This window comes from Rhipicephalus microplus, chromosome 3 (genome assembly GCF_043290135.1).
Source record: "Rhipicephalus microplus isolate Deutch F79 chromosome 3, USDA_Rmic, whole genome shotgun sequence".
In the NCBI taxonomy this organism is placed as follows: Eukaryota; Metazoa; Arthropoda; class Arachnida; order Ixodida; family Ixodidae; genus Rhipicephalus; species Rhipicephalus microplus.
The window spans coordinates 120818171-120835463 of record NC_134702.1 but is presented as its reverse complement, the minus strand read 5'-3'; the positions used below and the strand labels follow the sequence as shown (position 1 = coordinate 120835463).

Genomic DNA, 17293 nt, shown 5'->3' with positions numbered 1-17293 from the left:
ATAGCTCAGTGGTTAGAGCATCGAACGCGTAATTCGGAGGTCGTAGGTTCGATTCCTGCTTACAGTTGGTAATTTTTTCATCCACTTTTCTTTCTTCTTATTTACATTCCATTAATGTTAATAACTTCCCCTGTACATTCCTTGGCATTACTGTCTGTTATATCTCATTATTATTGTGTTAAAAACACGGAAAAACGAGCCCTTAGGTATACACTTCTTTCCCTTATTTCATTGAACGAGGGTCTCGTACTGGCAGACTTGGTGTGTTTAGGTTGTATAAGAGGGACAATTAATCAGCTGCCCGCTCATAATAAGTTCACGTGCTACGTGACGCCAAACATGCGCATAAGAGTGTTTTCACACTCGTTGTTTGGCTTATAGATGGCGCTGACTGTCGCTCCTACTTCTAAATTCACAGATAAACCCAAAAAAGTGGATGGAGGGAGTGCCGCTGTAATAGCTCAGTGGTTAGAGCTTCGAACGCGTAATTCGAAGGTCGTAGGTTCGATTCCTGCTTACAGTTGGTAATTTTTTCATCCACTTTTCTTTCTTCTTATTTACATTCCATTAATGTTAATAACTTCCCCTGTACATTCCTTGGCATTACTGTCTGTTATATCTCATTATTATTGTGTTAAAAACACGGAAAAACGAGCCCTTAGGTATACACTTCTTTCCCTTATTTCATTGAACGAGGGTCTCGTACTGGCAGACTTGGTGTGTTTAGGTTGTATAAGAGGGACAATTAATCAGCTGCCCGCTCATAATAAGTTCACGTGCTACGTGACGCCAAACATGCGCATAAGAGTGTTTTCACACTCGTTGTTTGGCTTATAGATGGCGCTGACTGTCGCTCCTACTTCTAAATTCACAGATAAACCCAAAAAAGTGGATGGAGGGAGTGCCGCTGTAATAGCTCAGTGGTTAGAGCATCGAACGCGTAATTCGAAGGTCGTAGGTTCGATTCCTGCTTACAGTTGGTAATTTTTTCATCCACTTTTCTTTCTTCTTATTTACATTCCATTAATGTTAATAACTTCCCCTGTACACTCCTTGGCATTACTGTCTGTTATATCTCATTATTATTGTGTTAAAAACACGGAAAAACGAGCCCTTAGGTATACACTTCTTTCCCTTATTTCATTGAACGAGGGTCTCGTACTGGCAGACTTGGTGTGTTTAGGTTGTATAAGAGGGACAATTAATCAGCTGCCCGCTCATAATAAGTTCACGTGCTACGTGACGCCAAACATGCGCATAAGAGTGTTTTCACACTCGTTGTTTGGCTTATAGATGGCGCTGACTGTCGCTCCTACTTCTAAATTCACAGATAAACCCAAAAAAGTGGATGGAGGGAGTGCCGCTGTAATAGCTCAGTGGTTAGAGCATCGAACGCGTAATTCGAAGGTCGTAGGTTCGATTCCTGCTTACAGTTGGTAATTTTTTCATCCACTTTTCTTTCTTCTTATTTACATTCCATTAATGTTAATAACTTCCCCTGTACATTCCTTGGCATTACTGTCTGTTATATCTCATTATTATTGTGTTAAAAACACGGAAAAACGAGCCCTTAGGTATACACTTCTTTCCCTTATTTCATTGAACGAGGGTCTCGTACTGGCAGACTTGGTGTGTTTAGGTTGTATGAGAGGGACAATTAATCAGCTGCCCGCTCATAATAGGTTCACGTGCTACGTGACGCCAAACATGCGCATAAGAGTGTTTTCACACTCGTTGTTTGGCTTATAGATGGCGCTGACTGTCGCTCCTACTTCTAAATTCACCAGATAAACCCAAAAAAGTGGATGGAGGGAGTGCCGCTGTAATAGCTCAGTGGTTAGAGCATCGAACGCGTAATTCGAAGGTCGTAGGTTCGATTCCTGCTTACAGTTGGTAATGTTTTCATCCACTTTTCTTTCTTCTTATTTACATTCCATTAATGTTAATAACTTCCCCTGTACATTCCTTGGCATTACTGTCTGTTATATCTCATTATTATTGTGTTAAAAACACGGAAAAACGAGCCCTTAGGTATACACTTCTTTCCCTTATTTCATTGAACGAGGGTCTCGTACTGGCAGACTTGGTGTGTTTAGGTTGTATAAGAGGGACAATTAATCAACTGCCCGCTCATAATAAGTTCACGTGCTACGTGACGCCAAACATGCGCATAAGAGTGTTTTCACACTCGTTGTTTGGCTTATAGATGGCGCTGACTGTCGCTCCTACTTCTAAATTCACAGATAAACCCAAAAAAGTGGATGGAGGGAGTGCCGCTGTAGTAGCTCAGTGGTTAGAGAATCGAACGCGTAATTCGAAGGTCGTAGGTTCGATTCCTGCTTACAGTTGGTAATTTTTTCATCCACTTTTCTTTCTTCTTATTTACATTCCATTAATGTTAATAACTTCCCCTGTACATTCCTTGGCATTACTGTCTGTTATATCTCATTATTATTGTGTTAAAAACACGGAAAAACGAGCCCTTAGGTATACACTTCTTTCCCTTATTTCATTGAACGATTGTCTCGTACTGGCAGACTTGGTGTGTTTAGGTTGTATAAGAGGGACAATTAATCAGCTGCCCGCTCATAATAGGTTCACGTGCTACGTGACGCCAAACATGCGCATAAGAGTGTTTTCACACTCGTTGTTTGGCTTATAGATGGCGCTGACTGTCGCTCCTACTTCTAAATTCACAGATAAACCCAAAAAAGTGGATGGAGGGAGTGCCGCTGTAATAGCTCAGTGGTTAGAGCATCGTACGCGTAATTCGAAGGTCGTAGGTTCGATTCCTGCTTACAGTTGGTAATTTTTTCATCCACTTTTCTTTCTTCTTATTTACATTCCATTAATGTTAATAACTTCCCCTGTACATTCCTTGGCATTACTGTCTGTTATATCTCATTATTATTGTGTTAAAAACACGGAAAAACGAGCCCTTAGGTATACACTTCTTTCCCTTATTTCATTGAACGAGGGTCTCGTACTGGCAGACTTGGTGTGTTTAGGTTGTATGAGAGGGACAATTAATCAGCTGCCCGCTCATAATAAGTTCACGTGCTACGTGACGCCAAACATGCGCATAAGAGTGTTTTCACACTCGTTGTTTGGCTTATAGATGGCGCTGACTGTCGCTCCTACTTCTAAATTCACAGATAAACCCAAAAAAGTGGATGGAGGGAGTGCCGCTGTAATAGCTCACTGGTTAGAGCATCGAACGCGTAATTCGAAGGTCGTAGGTTCGATTCCTGCTTACAGTTGGTAATTTTTTCATCCACTTTTCTTTCTTCTTATTTACATTCCATTAATGTTAATAACTTCCCCTGTACATTCCTTGGCATTACTGTCTGTTATATCTCATTATTATTGTGTTAAAAACACGGAAAAACGAGCCCTTAGGTATACACTTCTTTCCCTTATTTCATTGAACGAGGGTCTCGTACTGGCAGACTTGGTGTGTTTAGGTTGTATGAGAGGGACAATTAATCAGCTGCCCGCTCATAATAAGTTCACGTGCTACGTGACGCCAAACATGCGCATAAGAGTGTTTTCACACTCCTTGTTTGGCTTATAGATGGCGCTGACTGTCGCTCCTACTTCTAAATTCACAGATAAACCCAAAAAAGTGGATGGAGAGGTGCCGCTGTAATAGCTCAGTGGTTAGAGCATCGAACGCGTCATTCGAAGGTCGTAGGTTCGATTCCTGCTTACAGTTGGTAATGTTTTCATCCACTTTTCTTTCTTCTTATTTACATTCCATTAATGTTAATAACTTCCCCTGTACATTCCTTGGCATTACTGTCTGTTATATCTCATTATTATTGTGTTAAAAACACGGAAAAACGAGCCCTTAGGTATACACTTCTTTCCCTTATTTCATTGAACGAGGGTCTCGTACTGGCAGACTTGGTGTGTTTAGGTTGTATGAGAGGGACAATCAATCAGCTGCCCGCTCATAATAAGTTCACGTGCTACGTGACGCCAAACATGCGCATAAGAGTGTTTTCACACTCGTTGTTTGGCTTATAGATGGCGCTGACTGTCGCTCCTACTTCTAAATTCACAGATAAACCCAAAAAAGTAGATGGAGGGAGTGCCGCTGTAATAATAGCTCAGTGGTTAGAGCATCGAACGCGTAATTCGAAGGTCGTAGGTTCGATTCCTGCTTACAGTTGGTAATTTTTTCATCCACTTTTCTTTCTTCTTATTTACATTCCATTAATGTTAATAAATTCCCCTGTACATTCCTTGGCATTACTGTCTGTTATATCTCATTATTATTGTGTTAAAAACACGGAAAAACGAGCCCTTAGGTATACACTTCTTTCCCTTATTTCATTGAACGAGGGTCTCGTACTGGCAGACTTGGTGTGTTTAGGTTGTATAAGAGGGACAATTAATCAGCTGCCCGCTCATAATAAGTTCACGTGCTACGTGACGCCAAACATGCGCATAAGAGTGTTTTCACACTCGTTGTTTGGCTTATAGATGGCGCTGACTGTCGCTCCTACTTCTAAATTCACAGATAAACCCAAAAAAGTGGATGGAGGGAGTGCCGCTGTAATAGCTCAGTGGTTAGAGCTTCGAACGCGTAATTCGAAGGTCGTAGGTTCGATTCCTGCTTACAGTTGGTAATTTTTTCATCCACTTTTCTTTCTTCTTATTTACATTCCATTAATGTTAATAACTTCCCCTGTACATTCCTTGGCATTACTGTCTGTTATATCTCATTATTATTGTGTTAAAAACACGGAAAAACGAGCCCTTAGGTATACACTTCTTTCCCTTATTTCATTGAACGAGGGTCTCGTACTGGCAGACTTGGTGTGTTTAGGTTGTATAAGAGGGACAATTAATCAGCTGCCCGCTCATAATAAGTTCACGTGCTACGTGACGCCAAACATGCGCATAAGAGTGTTTTCACACTCGTTGTTTGGCTTATAGATGGCGCTGACTGTCGCTCCTACTTCTAAATTCACAGATAAACCCAAAAAAGTGGATGGAGGGAGTGCCGCTGTAATAGCTCAGTGGTTAGAGCATCGAACGCGTAATTCGAAGGTCGTAGGTTCGATTCCTGCTTACAGTTGGTAATTTTTTCATCCACTTTTCTTTCTTCTTATTTACATTCCATTAATGTTAATAACTTCCCCTGTACACTCCTTGGCATTACTGTCTGTTATATCTCATTATTATTGTGTTAAAAACACGGAAAAACGAGCCCTTAGGTATACACTTCTTTCCCTTATTTCATTGAACGAGGGTCTCGTACTGGCAGACTTGGTGTGTTTAGGTTGTATAAGAGGGACAATTAATCAGCTGCCCGCTCATAATAAGTTCACGTGCTACGTGACGCCAAACATGCGCATAAGAGTGTTTTCACACTCGTTGTTTGGCTTATAGATGGCGCTGACTGTCGCTCCTACTTCTAAATTCACAGATAAACCCAAAAAAGTGGATGGAGGGAGTGCCGCTGTAATAGCTCAGTGGTTAGAGCATCGAACGCGTAATTCGAAGGTCGTAGGTTCGATTCCTGCTTACAGTTGGTAATTTTTTCATCCACTTTTCTTTCTTCTTATTTACATTCCATTAATGTTAATAACTTCCCCTGTACATTCCTTGGCATTACTGTCTGTTATATCTCATTATTATTGTGTTAAAAACACGGAAAAACGAGCCCTTAGGTATACACTTCTTTCCCTTATTTCATTGAACGAGGGTCTCGTACTGGCAGACTTGGTGTGTTTAGGTTGTATGAGAGGGACAATTAATCAGCTGCCCGCTCATAATAGGTTCACGTGCTACGTGACGCCAAACATGCGCATAAGAGTGTTTTCACACTCGTTGTTTGGCTTATAGATGGCGCTGACTGTCGCTCCTACTTCTAAATTCACCAGATAAACCCAAAAAAAGTGGATGGAGGGAGTGCCGCTGTAATAGCTCAGTGGTTAGAGCATCGAACGCGTAATTCGAAGGTCGTAGGTTCGATTCCTGCTTACAGTTGGTAATGTTTTCATCCACTTTTCTTTCTTCTTATTTACATTCCATTAATGTTAATAACTTCCCCTGTACATTCCTTGGCATTACTGTCTGTTATATCTCATTATTATTGTGTTAAAAACACGGAAAAACGAGCCCTTAGGTATACACTTCTTTCCCTTATTTCATTGAACGAGGGTCTCGTACTGGCAGACTTGGTGTGTTTAGGTTGTATAAGAGGGACAATTAATCAACTGCCCGCTCATAATAAGTTCACGTGCTACGTGACGCCAAACATGCGCATAAGAGTGTTTTCACACTCGTTGTTTGGCTTATAGATGGCGCTGACTGTCGCTCCTACTTCTAAATTCACAGATAAACCCAAAAAAGTGGATGGAGGGAGTGCCGCTGTAGTAGCTCAGTGGTTAGAGAATCGAACGCGTAATTCGAAGGTCGTAGGTTCGATTCCTGCTTACAGTTGGTAATTTTTTCATCCACTTTTCTTTCTTCTTATTTACATTCCATTAATGTTAATAACTTCCCCTGTACATTCCTTGGCATTACTGTCTGTTATATCTCATTATTATTGTGTTAAAAACACGGAAAAACGAGCCCTTAGGTATACACTTCTTTCCCTTATTTCATTGAACGATTGTCTCGTACTGGCAGACTTGGTGTGTTTAGGTTGTATAAGAGGGACAATTAATCAGCTGCCCGCTCATAATAGGTTCACGTGCTACGTGACGCCAAACATGCGCATAAGAGTGTTTTCACACTCGTTGTTTGGCTTATAGATGGCGCTGACTGTCGCTCCTACTTCTAAATTCACAGATAAACCCAAAAAAGTGGATGGAGGGAGTGCCGCTGTAATAGCTCAGTGGTTAGAGCATCGTACGCGTAATTCGAAGGTCGTAGGTTCGATTCCTGCTTACAGTTGGTAATTTTTTCATCCACTTTTCTTTCTTCTTATTTACATTCCATTAATGTTAATAACTTCCCCTGTACATTCCTTGGCATTACTGTCTGTTATATCTCATTATTATTGTGTTAAAAACACGGAAAAACGAGCCCTTAGGTATACACTTCTTTCCCTTATTTCATTGAACGAGGGTCTCGTACTGGCAGACTTGGTGTGTTTAGGTTGTATGAGAGGGACAATTAATCAGCTGCCCGCTCATAATAAGTTCACGTGCTACGTGACGCCAAACATGCGCATAAGAGTGTTTTCACACTCGTTGTTTGGCTTATAGATGGCGCTGACTGTCGCTCCTACTTCTAAATTCACAGATAAACCCAAAAAAGTGGATGGAGGGAGTGCCGCTGTAATAGCTCACTGGTTAGAGCATCGAACGCGTAATTCGAAGGTCGTAGGTTCGATTCCTGCTTACAGTTGGTAATTTTTTCATCCACTTTTCTTTCTTCTTATTTACATTCCATTAATGTTAATAACTTCCCCTGTACATTCCTTGGCATTACTGTCTGTTATATCTCATTATTATTGTGTTAAAAACACGGAAAAACGAGCCCTTAGGTATACACTTCTTTCCCTTATTTCATTGAACGAGGGTCTCGTACTGGCAGACTTGGTGTGTTTAGGTTGTATGAGAGGGACAATTAATCAGCTGCCCGCTCATAATAAGTTCACGTGCTACGTGACGCCAAACATGCGCATAAGAGTGTTTTCACACTCCTTGTTTGGCTTATAGATGGCGCTGACTGTCGCTCCTACTTCTAAATTCACAGATAAACCCAAAAAAGTGGATGGAGAGGTGCCGCTGTAATAGCTCAGTGGTTAGAGCATCGAACGCGTCATTCGAAGGTCGTAGGTTCGATTCCTGCTTACAGTTGGTAATGTTTTCATCCACTTTTCTTTCTTCTTATTTACATTCCATTAATGTTAATAACTTCCCCTGTACATTCCTTGGCATTACTGTCTGTTATATCTCATTATTATTGTGTTAAAAACACGGAAAAACGAGCCCTTAGGTATACACTTCTTTCCCTTATTTCATTGAACGAGGGTCTCGTACTGGCAGACTTGGTGTGTTTAGGTTGTATGAGAGGGACAATCAATCAGCTGCCCGCTCATAATAAGTTCACGTGCTACGTGACGCCAAACATGCGCATAAGAGTGTTTTCACACTCGTTGTTTGGCTTATAGATGGCGCTGACTGTCGCTCCTACTTCTAAATTCACAGATAAACCCAAAAAAGTAGATGGAGGGAGTGCCGCTGTAATAATAGCTCAGTGGTTAGAGCATCGAACGCGTAATTCGAAGGTCGTAGGTTCGATTCCTGCTTACAGTTGGTAATTTTTTCATCCACTTTTCTTTCTTCTTATTTACATTCCATTAATGTTAATAAATTCCCCTGTACATTCCTTGGCATTACTGTCTGTTATATCTCATTATTATTGTGTTAAAAACACGGAAAAACGAGCCCTTAGGTATACACTTCTTTCCCTTATTTCATTGAACGAGGGTCTCGTACTGGCAGACTTGGTGTGTTTAGGTTGTATAAGAGGGACAATTAATCAGCTGCCCGCTCATAATAAGTTCACGTGCTACGTGACGCCAAACATGCGCATAAGAGTGTTTTCACACTCGTTGTTTGGCTTATAGATGGCGCTGACTGTCGCTCCTACTTCTAAATTCACAGATAAACCCAAAAAAGTGGATGGAGGGAGTGCCGCTGTAATAGCTCAGTGGTTAGAGCATCGAACGCGTAATTCGAAGGTCGTAGGTTCGATTCCTGCTTACAGTTGGTAATTTTTTCATCCACTTTTCTTTCTTCTTATTTACATTCCATTAATGTTAATAACTTCCCCTGTACATTCCTTGGCATTACTGTCTGTTATATCTCATTATTATTGTGTTAAAAACACGGAAAAACGAGCCCTTAGGTATACACTTCTTTCCCTTATTTCATTGAACGAGGGTCTCGTACTGGCAGACTTGGTGTGTTTAGGTTGTATGAGAGGGACAATTAATCAGCTGCCCGCTCATAATAAGTTCACGTGCTACGTGACGCCAAACATGCGCATAAGAGTGTTTTCACACTCGTTGTTTGGCTTATAGATGGCGCTGACTGTCGCTCCTACTTCTAAATTCACCAGATAAACCCAAAAAAGTGGATGGAGGGAGTGCCGCTGTAATAGCTCAGTGGTTAGAGCATCGAACGCGTAATTCGAAGGTCGTAGGTTCGATTCCTGCTTACAGTTGGTAATGTTTTCATCCACTTTTCTTTCTTCTTATTTACATTCCATTAATGTTAATAACTTCCCCTGTACATTCCTTGGCATTACTGTCTGTTATATCTCATTATTATTGTGTTAAAAACACGGAAAAACGAGCCCTTAGGTATACACTTCTTTCCCTTATTTCATTGAACGAGGGTCTCGTACTGGCAGACTTGGTGTGTTTAGGTTGTATAAGAGGGACAATTAATCAGCTGCCCGCTCATAATAAGTTCACGTGCTACGTGACGTCAAACATGCGCATAAGAGTGTTTTCACACTCGTTGTTTGGCTTATAGATGGCGCTGACTGTCGCTCCTACTTCTAAATTCACAGATAAACCCAAAAAAGTGGATGGAGGGAGTGCCGCTGTAATAGCTCAGTGGTTAGAGCATCGAACGCGTAATTCGAAGGTCGTAGGTTCGATTCCTGCTTACAGTTGGTAATTTTTTCATCCACTTTTCTTTCTTCTTATTTACATTCCATTAATGTTAATAACTTCCCCTGTACATTCCTTGGCATTACTGTCTGTTATATCTCATTATTATTGTGTTAAAAACACGGAAAAACGAGCCCTTAGGTATACACTTCTTTCCCTTATTTCATTGAACGAGGGTCTCGTACTGGCAGACTTGGTGTGTTTAGGTTGTATAAGAGGGACAATTAATCAACTGCCCGCTCATAATAAGTTCACGTGCTACGTGACGCCAAACATGCGCATAAGAGTGTTTTCACACTCGTTGTTTGGCTTATAGATGGCGCTGACTGTCGCTCCAACTTCTAAATTCACAGATAAACCCAAAAAAGTGGATGGAGGGAGTGCCGCTGTAGTAGCTCAGTGGTTAGAGCATCGAACGCGTAATTCGAAGGTCGTAGGTTCGATTCCTGCTTACAGTTGGTAATTTTTTCATCCACTTTTCTTTCTTCTTATTTACATTCCATTAATGTTAATAACTTCCCCTGTACATTCCTTGGCATTACTGTCTGTTATATCTCATTATTATTGTGTTAAAAACACGGAAAAACGAGCCCTTAGGTATACACTTCTTTCCCTTATTTCATTGAACGAGGGTCTCGTACTGGCAGACTTGGTGTGTTTAGGTTGTATAAGAGGGACAATTAATCAGCTGCCCGCTCCTAATAAGTTCACGTGCTACGTGACGCCAAACATGCGCATAAGAGTGTTTTCACACTCGTTGTTTGGCTTATAGATGGCGCTGACTGTCGCTCCTACTTCTAAATTCACAGATAAACCCAAAAAAGTGGATGGAGGGAGTGCCGCTGTAATAGCTCAGTGGTTAGAGCATCGAACGCGTAATTCGAAGGTCGTAGGTTCGATTCCTGCTTACAGTTGGTAATTTTTTCATCCACTTTTCTTTCTTCTTATTTACATTCCATTAATGTTAATAACTTCCCCTGTACATTCCTTGGCATTACTGTCTGTTATATCTCATTATTATTGTGTTAAAAACACGGAAAAACGAGCCCTTAGGTATACACTTCTTTCCCTTATTTCATTGAACGAGGGTCTCGTACTGGCAGACTTGGTGTGTTTAGGTTGTATAGGAGGGACAATTAATCAGCTGCCCGCTCATAATAAGTTCACGTGCTACGTGACGCCAAACATGCGCATAAGAGTGTTTTCACACTCGTTGTTTGGCTTATAGATGGCGCTGACTGTCGCTCCTACTTCTAAATTCACAGATAAACCCAAAAAAGTGGATGGAGGGAGTGCCGCTGTAATAGCTCAGTGGTTAGAGCTTCGAACGCGTAATTCGAAGGTCGTAGGTTCGATTCCTGCTTACAGTTGGTAATTTTTTCATCCACTTTTCTTTCTTCTTATTTACATTCCATTAATGTTAATAACTTCCCTGTACATTCCTTGGCATTACTGTCTGTTATATCTCATTATTATTGTGTTAAAACACGGAAAAACGAGCCCTTAGGTATACACTTCTTTCCCTTATTTCATTGAACGAGGGTCTCGTACTGGCAGACTTGGTGTGTTTAGGTTGTATAAGAGGGACAATTAATCAGCTGCCCGCTCATAATAAGTTCACGTGCTACGTGACGCCAAACATGCGCATAAGAGTGTTTTCACACTCGTTGTTTGGCTTATAGATGGCGCTGACTGTCGCTCCTACTTCTAAATTCACAGATAAACCCAAAAAAGTGGATGGAGGGAGTGCCGCTGTAATAGCTCAGTGGTTAGAGCATCGAACGCGTAATTCGAAGGTCGTAGGTTCGATTCCTGCTTACAGTTGGTAATTTTTTCATCCACTTTTCTTTCTTCTTATTTACATTCCATTAATGTTAATAACTTCCCCTGTACATTCCTTGGCATTACTGTCTGTTATATCTCATTATTATTGTGTTAAAAACACGGAAAAACGAGCCCTTAGGTATACACTTCTTTCCCTTATTTCATTGAACGAGGGTCTCGTACTGGCAGACTTGGTGTGTTTAGGTTGTATAAGAGGGACAATTAATCAGCTGCCCGCTCATAATAAGTTCACGTGCTACGTGACGCCAAACATGCGCATAAGAGTGTTTTCACACTCGTTGTTTGGCTTATAGATGGCGCTGACTGTCGCTCCTACTTCTAAATTCACAGATAAACCCAAAAAAGTGGATGGAGGGAGTGCCGCTGTAATAGCTCAGTGGTTAGAGCATCGAACGCGTAATTCGAAGGTCGTAGGTTCGATTCCTGCTTACAGTTGGTAATTTTTTCATCCACTTTTCTTTCTTCTTATTTACATTCCATTAATGTTAATAACTTCCCCTGTACATTCCTTGGCATTACTGTCTGTTATATCTCATTATTATTGTGTTAAAAACACGGAAAAACGAGCCCTTAGGTATACACTTCTTTCCCTTATTTCATTGAACGAGGGTCTCGTGCTGGCAGACTTGGTGTGTTTAGGTTGTATAAGAGGGACAATTAATCAGCTGCCCGCTCATAATAAGTTCACGTGCTACGTGACGCCAAACATGCGCATAAGAGTGTTTTCACACTCGTTGTTTGGCTTATAGATGGCGCTGACTGTCGCTCCTACTTCTAAATTCACAGATAAACCCAAAAAAGTGGATGGAGGGAGTGCCGCTGTAATAGCTCAGTGGTTAGAGTATCGAACGCGTAATTCGAAGGTCGTAGGTTCGATTTCTGCTTACAGTTGGTAATTTTTTCATCCACTTTTCTTTCTTCTTATTTACATTCCATTAATGTTAATAACTTCCCCTGTACATTCCTTGGCATTACTGTCTGTTATATCTCATTATTATTGTGTTAAAAACACGGAAAAACGAGCCCTTAGGTATACACTTCTTTCCCTTATTTCATTGAACGAGGGTCTCGTACTGGCAGACTTGGTGTGTTTAGGTTGTATAAGAGGGACAATTAATCAACTGCCCGCTCATAATAAGTTCACGTGCTACGTGACGCCAAACATGCGCATAAGAGTGTTTTCACACTCGTTGTTTGGCTTATAGATGGCGCTGACTGTCGCTCCTACTTCTAAATTCACAGATAAACCCAAAAAAGTGGATGGAGGGAGTGCCGCTGTAATAGCTCAGTGGTTAGAGCATCGAACGCGTAATTCGAAGGTCGTAGGTTCGATTCCTGCTTACAGTTGGTAATTTTTTCATCCACTTTTCTTTCTTCTTATTTACATTCCATTAATGTTAATAACTTCCCCTGTACATTCCTTGGCATTACTGTCTGTTATATCTCATTATTATTGTGTTAAAAACACGGAAAAACGAGCCCTTAGGTATACACTTCTTTCCCTTATTTCATTGAACGAGGGTCTCGTACTGGCAGACTTGGTGTGTTTAGGTTGTATAAGAGGGACAATTAATCAGCTGCCCGCTCATAATAAGTTCACGTGCTACGTGACGCCAAACATGCGCATAAGAGTGTTTTCACACTCGTTGTTTGGCTTATAGATGGCGCTGACTGTCGCTCCTACTTCTAAATTCACAGATAAACCCAAAAAAGTGGATGGAGCGAGTGCCGCTGTAATAGCTCAGTGGTTAGAGCATCGAACGCGTAATTCGAAGGTCGTAGGTTCGATTCCTGCTTACAGTTGGTAATTTTTTCATCCACTTTTCTTTCTTCTTATTTACATTCCATTAATGTTAATAACTTCCCCTGTACATTCCTTGGCATTACTGTCTGTTATATCTCATTATTATTGTGTTAAAAACACGGAAAAACGAGCCCTTAGGTATACACTTCTTTCCCTTATTTCATTGAACGAGGGTCTCGTACTGGCAGACTTGGTGTGTTTAGGTTGTATAAGAGGGACAATTAATCAGCTGCCCGCTCATAATAAGTTCACGTGCTACGTGACGCCAAACATGCGCATAAGAGTGTTTTCACACTCGTTGTTTGGCTTATAGATGGCGCTGACTGTCGCTCCTACTTCTAAATTCACAGATAAACCCAAAAAGTGGATGGAGGGAGTGCCGCTGTAATAGCTCAGTGGTTAGAGCATCGAACGCGTAATTCGAAGGTCGTAGGTTCGATTCCTGCTTACAGTTGGTAATTTTTCATCCACTTTTCTTTCTTCTTATTTACATTCCATTAATGTTAATAACTTCCCCTGTACATTCCTTGGCATTACTGTCTGTTATATCTCATTATTATTGTGTTAAAAACACGGAAAAACGAGCCCTTAGGTATACACTTCTTTCCCTTATTTCATTGAACGAGGGTCTCGTACTGGCAGACTTGGTGTGTTTAGGTTGTATAAGAGGGACAATTAATCAGCTGCCCGCTCATAATAAGTTCACGTGCTACGTGACGCCAAACATGCGCATAAGAGTGTTTTCACACTCGTTGTTTGGCTTATAGATGGCGCTGACTGTCGCTCCTACTTCTAAATTCACAGATAAACCCAAAAAAGTGGATGGAGGGAGTGCCGCTGTAATAGCTCAGTGGTTAGAGCATCGAACGCGTAATTCGAAGGTCGTAGGTTCGATTCCTGCTTACAGTTGGTAATTTTTTCATCCACTTTTCTTTCTTCTTATTTACATTCCATTAATGTTAATAACTTCCCCTGTACATTCCTTGGCATTACTGTCTGTTATATCTCATTATTATTGTGTTAAAAACACGGAAAAACGAGCCCTTAGGTATACACTTCTTTCCCTTATTTCATTTAACGAGGGTCTCGTACTGGCAGACTTGGTGTGTTTAGGTTGTATAAGAGGGACAATTAATCAACTGCCCGCTCATAATAAGTTCACGTGCTACGTGACGCCAAACATGCGCATAAGAGTGTTTTCACACTCGTTGTTTGGCTTATAGATGGCGCTGACTGTCGCTCCTACTTCTAAATTCACAGATAAACCCAAAAAAGTGGATGGAGGGAGTGCCGCTGTAATAGCTCAGTGGTTAGAGCATCGAACGCGTAATTCGAAGGTCGTAGGTTCGATTCCTGCTTACAGTTGGTAATTTTTTCATCCACTTTTCTTTCTTCTTATTTACATTCCATTAATGTTAATAACTTCCCCTGTACATTCCTTGGCATTACTGTCTGTTATATCTCATTATTATTGTGTTAAAAACACGGAAAAACGAGCCCTTAGGTATACACTTCTTTCCCTTATTTCATTGAACGAGGGTCTCGTACTGGCAGACTTGGTGTGTTTAGGTTGTATAAGAGGGACAATTAATCAGCTGCCCGCTCATAATAAGTTCACGTGCTACGTGACGCCAAACATGCGCATAAGAGTGTTTTCACACTCGTTGTTTGGCTTATAGATGGCGCTGACTGTCGCTCCTACTTCTAAATTCACAGATAAACCCAAAAAAGTGGATGGAGGGAGTGTCGCTGCAATAGCTCAGTGGTTAGAGCATCGAACGCGTAATTCGAAGGTCGTAGGTTCGATTCCTGCTTACAGTTGGTAAATTTTTCATCCACTTTTCTTTCTTCTTATTTACATTCCATTAATGTTAATAACTTCCCTGTACATTCCTTGGCATTACTGTCTGTTATATCTCATTATTATTGTGTTAAAAACACGGAAAAACGAGCCCTTAGGTATACACTTCTTTCCCTTATTTCATTGAACGAGGGTCTCGTACTGGCAGACTTGGTGTGTTTAGGTTGTATAGGAGGGACAATTAATCAGCTGCCCGCTCATAATAAGTTCACGTGCTACGTGACGCCAAACATGCGCATAAGAGTGTTTTCACACTCGTTGTTTGGCTTATAGATGGCGCTGACTGTCGCTCCTACTTCTAAATTCACAGATAAACCCAAAAAAGTGGATGGAGGGAGTGCCGCTGTAATAGCTCAGTGGTTAGAGCATCGAACGCGTAATTCGAAGGTCGTAGGTTCGATTCCTGCTTACAGTTGGTAATGTTTTCATCCACTTTTCTTTCTTCTTATTTACATTCCATTAATGTTAATAACTTCCCCTGTACATTCCTTGGCATTACTGTCTGTTATATCTCATTATTATTGTGTTAAAAACACGGAAAAACGAGCCCTTAGGTATACACTTCTTTCCCTTATTTCATTGAACGAGGGTCTCGTACTGGCAGACTTGGTGTGTTTAGGTTGTATAAGAGGGACAATTAATCAGCTGCCCGCTCATAATAAGTTCACGTGCTACGTGACGTCAAACATGCGCATAAGAGTGTTTTCACACTCGTTGTTTGGCTTATAGATGGCGCTGACTGTCGCTCCTACTTCTAAATTCACAGATAAACCCAAAAAAGTGGATGGAGGGAGTGCCGCTGTAATAGCTCAGTGGTTAGAGCATCGAACGCGTAATTCGAAGGTCGTAGGTTCGATTCCTGCTTACAGTTGGTAATTTTTTCATCCACTTTTCTTTCTTCTTATTTACATTCCATTAATGTTAATAACTTCCCCTGTACATTCCTTGGCATTACTGTCTGTTATATCTCATTATTATTGTGTTAAAAACACGGAAAAACGAGCCCTTAGGTATACACTTCTTTCCCTTATTTCATTGAACGAGGGTCTCGTACTGGCAGACTTGGTGTGTTTAGGTTGTATAAGAGGGACAATTAATCAACTGCCCGCTCATAATAAGTTCACGTGCTACGTGACGCCAAACATGCGCATAAGAGTGTTTTCACACTCGTTGTTTGGCTTATAGATGGCGCTGACTGTCGCTCCAACTTCTAAATTCACAGATAAACCCAAAAAAGTGGATGGAGGGAGTGCCGCTGTAGTAGCTCAGTGGTTAGAGCATCGAACGCGTAATTCGAAGGTCGTAGGTTCGATTCCTGCTTACAGTTGGTAATTTTTTCATCCACTTTTCTTTCTTCTTATTTACATTCCATTAATGTTAATAACTTCCCCTGTACATTCCTTGGCATTACTGTCTGTTATATCTCATTATTATTGTGTTAAAAACACGGAAAAACGAGCCCTTAGGTATACACTTCTTTCCCTTATTTCATTGAACGAGGGTCTCGTACTGGCAGACTTGGTGTGTTTAGGTTGTATAAGAGGGACAATTAATCAGCTGCCCGCTCCTAATAAGTTCACGTGCTACGTGACGCCAAACATGCGCATAAGAGTGTTTTCACACTCGTTGTTTGGCTTATAGATGGCGCTGACTGTCGCTCCTACTTCTAAATTCACAGATAAACCCAAAAAAGTGGATGGAGGGAGTGCCGCTGTAATAGCTCAGTGGTTAGAGCATCGAACGCGTAATTCGAAGGTCGTAGGTTCGATTCCTGCTTACAGTTGGTAATTTTTTCATCCACTTTTCTTTCTTCTTATTTACATTCCATTAATGTTAATAACTTCCCCTGTACATTCCTTGGCATTACTGTCTGTTATATCTCATTATTATTGTGTTAAAAACACGGAAAAACGAGCCCTTAGGTATACACTTCTTTCCCTTATTTCATTGAACGAGGGTCTCGTACTGGCAGACTTGGTGTGTTTAGGTTGTATAGGAGGGACAATTAATCAGCTGCCCGCTCATAATAAGTTCACGTGCTACGTGACGCCAAACATGCGCATAAGAGTGTTTTCACACTCGTTGTTTGGCTTATAGATGGCGCTGACTGTCGCTCCTACTTCTAAATTCACAG

The 17293-nt window shown here is 41.1% G+C and overlaps 20 non-coding genes across 20 annotated transcripts; all 20 read left to right on the top strand.

Annotated features, from left to right (window-relative positions):
• The first annotated feature begins 906 nt into the window (after positions 1-906).
• TRNAT-CGU (transfer RNA threonine (anticodon CGU)) lies at positions 907-979 on the top strand. Its single transcript has one exon. It is a non-coding gene; the product is annotated as a tRNA-Thr (tRNA).
• A 383-nt stretch (positions 980-1362) lies between these two features.
• TRNAT-CGU (transfer RNA threonine (anticodon CGU)) lies at positions 1363-1435 on the top strand. Its single transcript has one exon. It is a non-coding gene; the product is annotated as a tRNA-Thr (tRNA).
• A 384-nt stretch (positions 1436-1819) lies between these two features.
• On the top strand, positions 1820-1892 carry TRNAT-CGU (transfer RNA threonine (anticodon CGU)). The gene has a single exon. It is a non-coding gene; the product is annotated as a tRNA-Thr (tRNA).
• A 3121-nt stretch (positions 1893-5013) lies between these two features.
• On the top strand, positions 5014-5086 carry TRNAT-CGU (transfer RNA threonine (anticodon CGU)). The gene has a single exon. It is a non-coding gene; the product is annotated as a tRNA-Thr (tRNA).
• Positions 5087-5469: 383 nt separating this feature from the next.
• On the top strand, positions 5470-5542 carry TRNAT-CGU (transfer RNA threonine (anticodon CGU)). Its single transcript has one exon. It is a non-coding gene; the product is annotated as a tRNA-Thr (tRNA).
• A 385-nt stretch (positions 5543-5927) lies between these two features.
• TRNAT-CGU (transfer RNA threonine (anticodon CGU)) lies at positions 5928-6000 on the top strand. Its single transcript has one exon. It is a non-coding gene; the product is annotated as a tRNA-Thr (tRNA).
• A 2665-nt stretch (positions 6001-8665) lies between these two features.
• On the top strand, positions 8666-8738 carry TRNAT-CGU (transfer RNA threonine (anticodon CGU)). Its single transcript has one exon. It is a non-coding gene; the product is annotated as a tRNA-Thr (tRNA).
• Positions 8739-9122: 384 nt separating this feature from the next.
• TRNAT-CGU (transfer RNA threonine (anticodon CGU)) lies at positions 9123-9195 on the top strand. Its single transcript has one exon. It is a non-coding gene; the product is annotated as a tRNA-Thr (tRNA).
• A 383-nt stretch (positions 9196-9578) lies between these two features.
• Positions 9579-9651, top strand: TRNAT-CGU (transfer RNA threonine (anticodon CGU)). The gene has a single exon. It is a non-coding gene; the product is annotated as a tRNA-Thr (tRNA).
• An 839-nt stretch (positions 9652-10490) lies between these two features.
• On the top strand, positions 10491-10563 carry TRNAT-CGU (transfer RNA threonine (anticodon CGU)). Its single transcript has one exon. It is a non-coding gene; the product is annotated as a tRNA-Thr (tRNA).
• Positions 10564-11400: 837 nt separating this feature from the next.
• TRNAT-CGU (transfer RNA threonine (anticodon CGU)) lies at positions 11401-11473 on the top strand. The gene has a single exon. It is a non-coding gene; the product is annotated as a tRNA-Thr (tRNA).
• Positions 11474-11856: 383 nt separating this feature from the next.
• Positions 11857-11929, top strand: TRNAT-CGU (transfer RNA threonine (anticodon CGU)). The gene has a single exon. It is a non-coding gene; the product is annotated as a tRNA-Thr (tRNA).
• Positions 11930-12768: 839 nt separating this feature from the next.
• TRNAT-CGU (transfer RNA threonine (anticodon CGU)) lies at positions 12769-12841 on the top strand. The gene has a single exon. It is a non-coding gene; the product is annotated as a tRNA-Thr (tRNA).
• Positions 12842-13224: 383 nt separating this feature from the next.
• Positions 13225-13297, top strand: TRNAT-CGU (transfer RNA threonine (anticodon CGU)). The gene has a single exon. It is a non-coding gene; the product is annotated as a tRNA-Thr (tRNA).
• A 382-nt stretch (positions 13298-13679) lies between these two features.
• Positions 13680-13752, top strand: TRNAT-CGU (transfer RNA threonine (anticodon CGU)). Its single transcript has one exon. It is a non-coding gene; the product is annotated as a tRNA-Thr (tRNA).
• A 382-nt stretch (positions 13753-14134) lies between these two features.
• Positions 14135-14207, top strand: TRNAT-CGU (transfer RNA threonine (anticodon CGU)). The gene has a single exon. It is a non-coding gene; the product is annotated as a tRNA-Thr (tRNA).
• A 383-nt stretch (positions 14208-14590) lies between these two features.
• Positions 14591-14663, top strand: TRNAT-CGU (transfer RNA threonine (anticodon CGU)). The gene has a single exon. It is a non-coding gene; the product is annotated as a tRNA-Thr (tRNA).
• Positions 14664-15501: 838 nt separating this feature from the next.
• On the top strand, positions 15502-15574 carry TRNAT-CGU (transfer RNA threonine (anticodon CGU)). The gene has a single exon. It is a non-coding gene; the product is annotated as a tRNA-Thr (tRNA).
• Positions 15575-15957: 383 nt separating this feature from the next.
• On the top strand, positions 15958-16030 carry TRNAT-CGU (transfer RNA threonine (anticodon CGU)). Its single transcript has one exon. It is a non-coding gene; the product is annotated as a tRNA-Thr (tRNA).
• Positions 16031-16869: 839 nt separating this feature from the next.
• TRNAT-CGU (transfer RNA threonine (anticodon CGU)) lies at positions 16870-16942 on the top strand. The gene has a single exon. It is a non-coding gene; the product is annotated as a tRNA-Thr (tRNA).
• Positions 16943-17293: the final 351 nt, after the last annotated feature.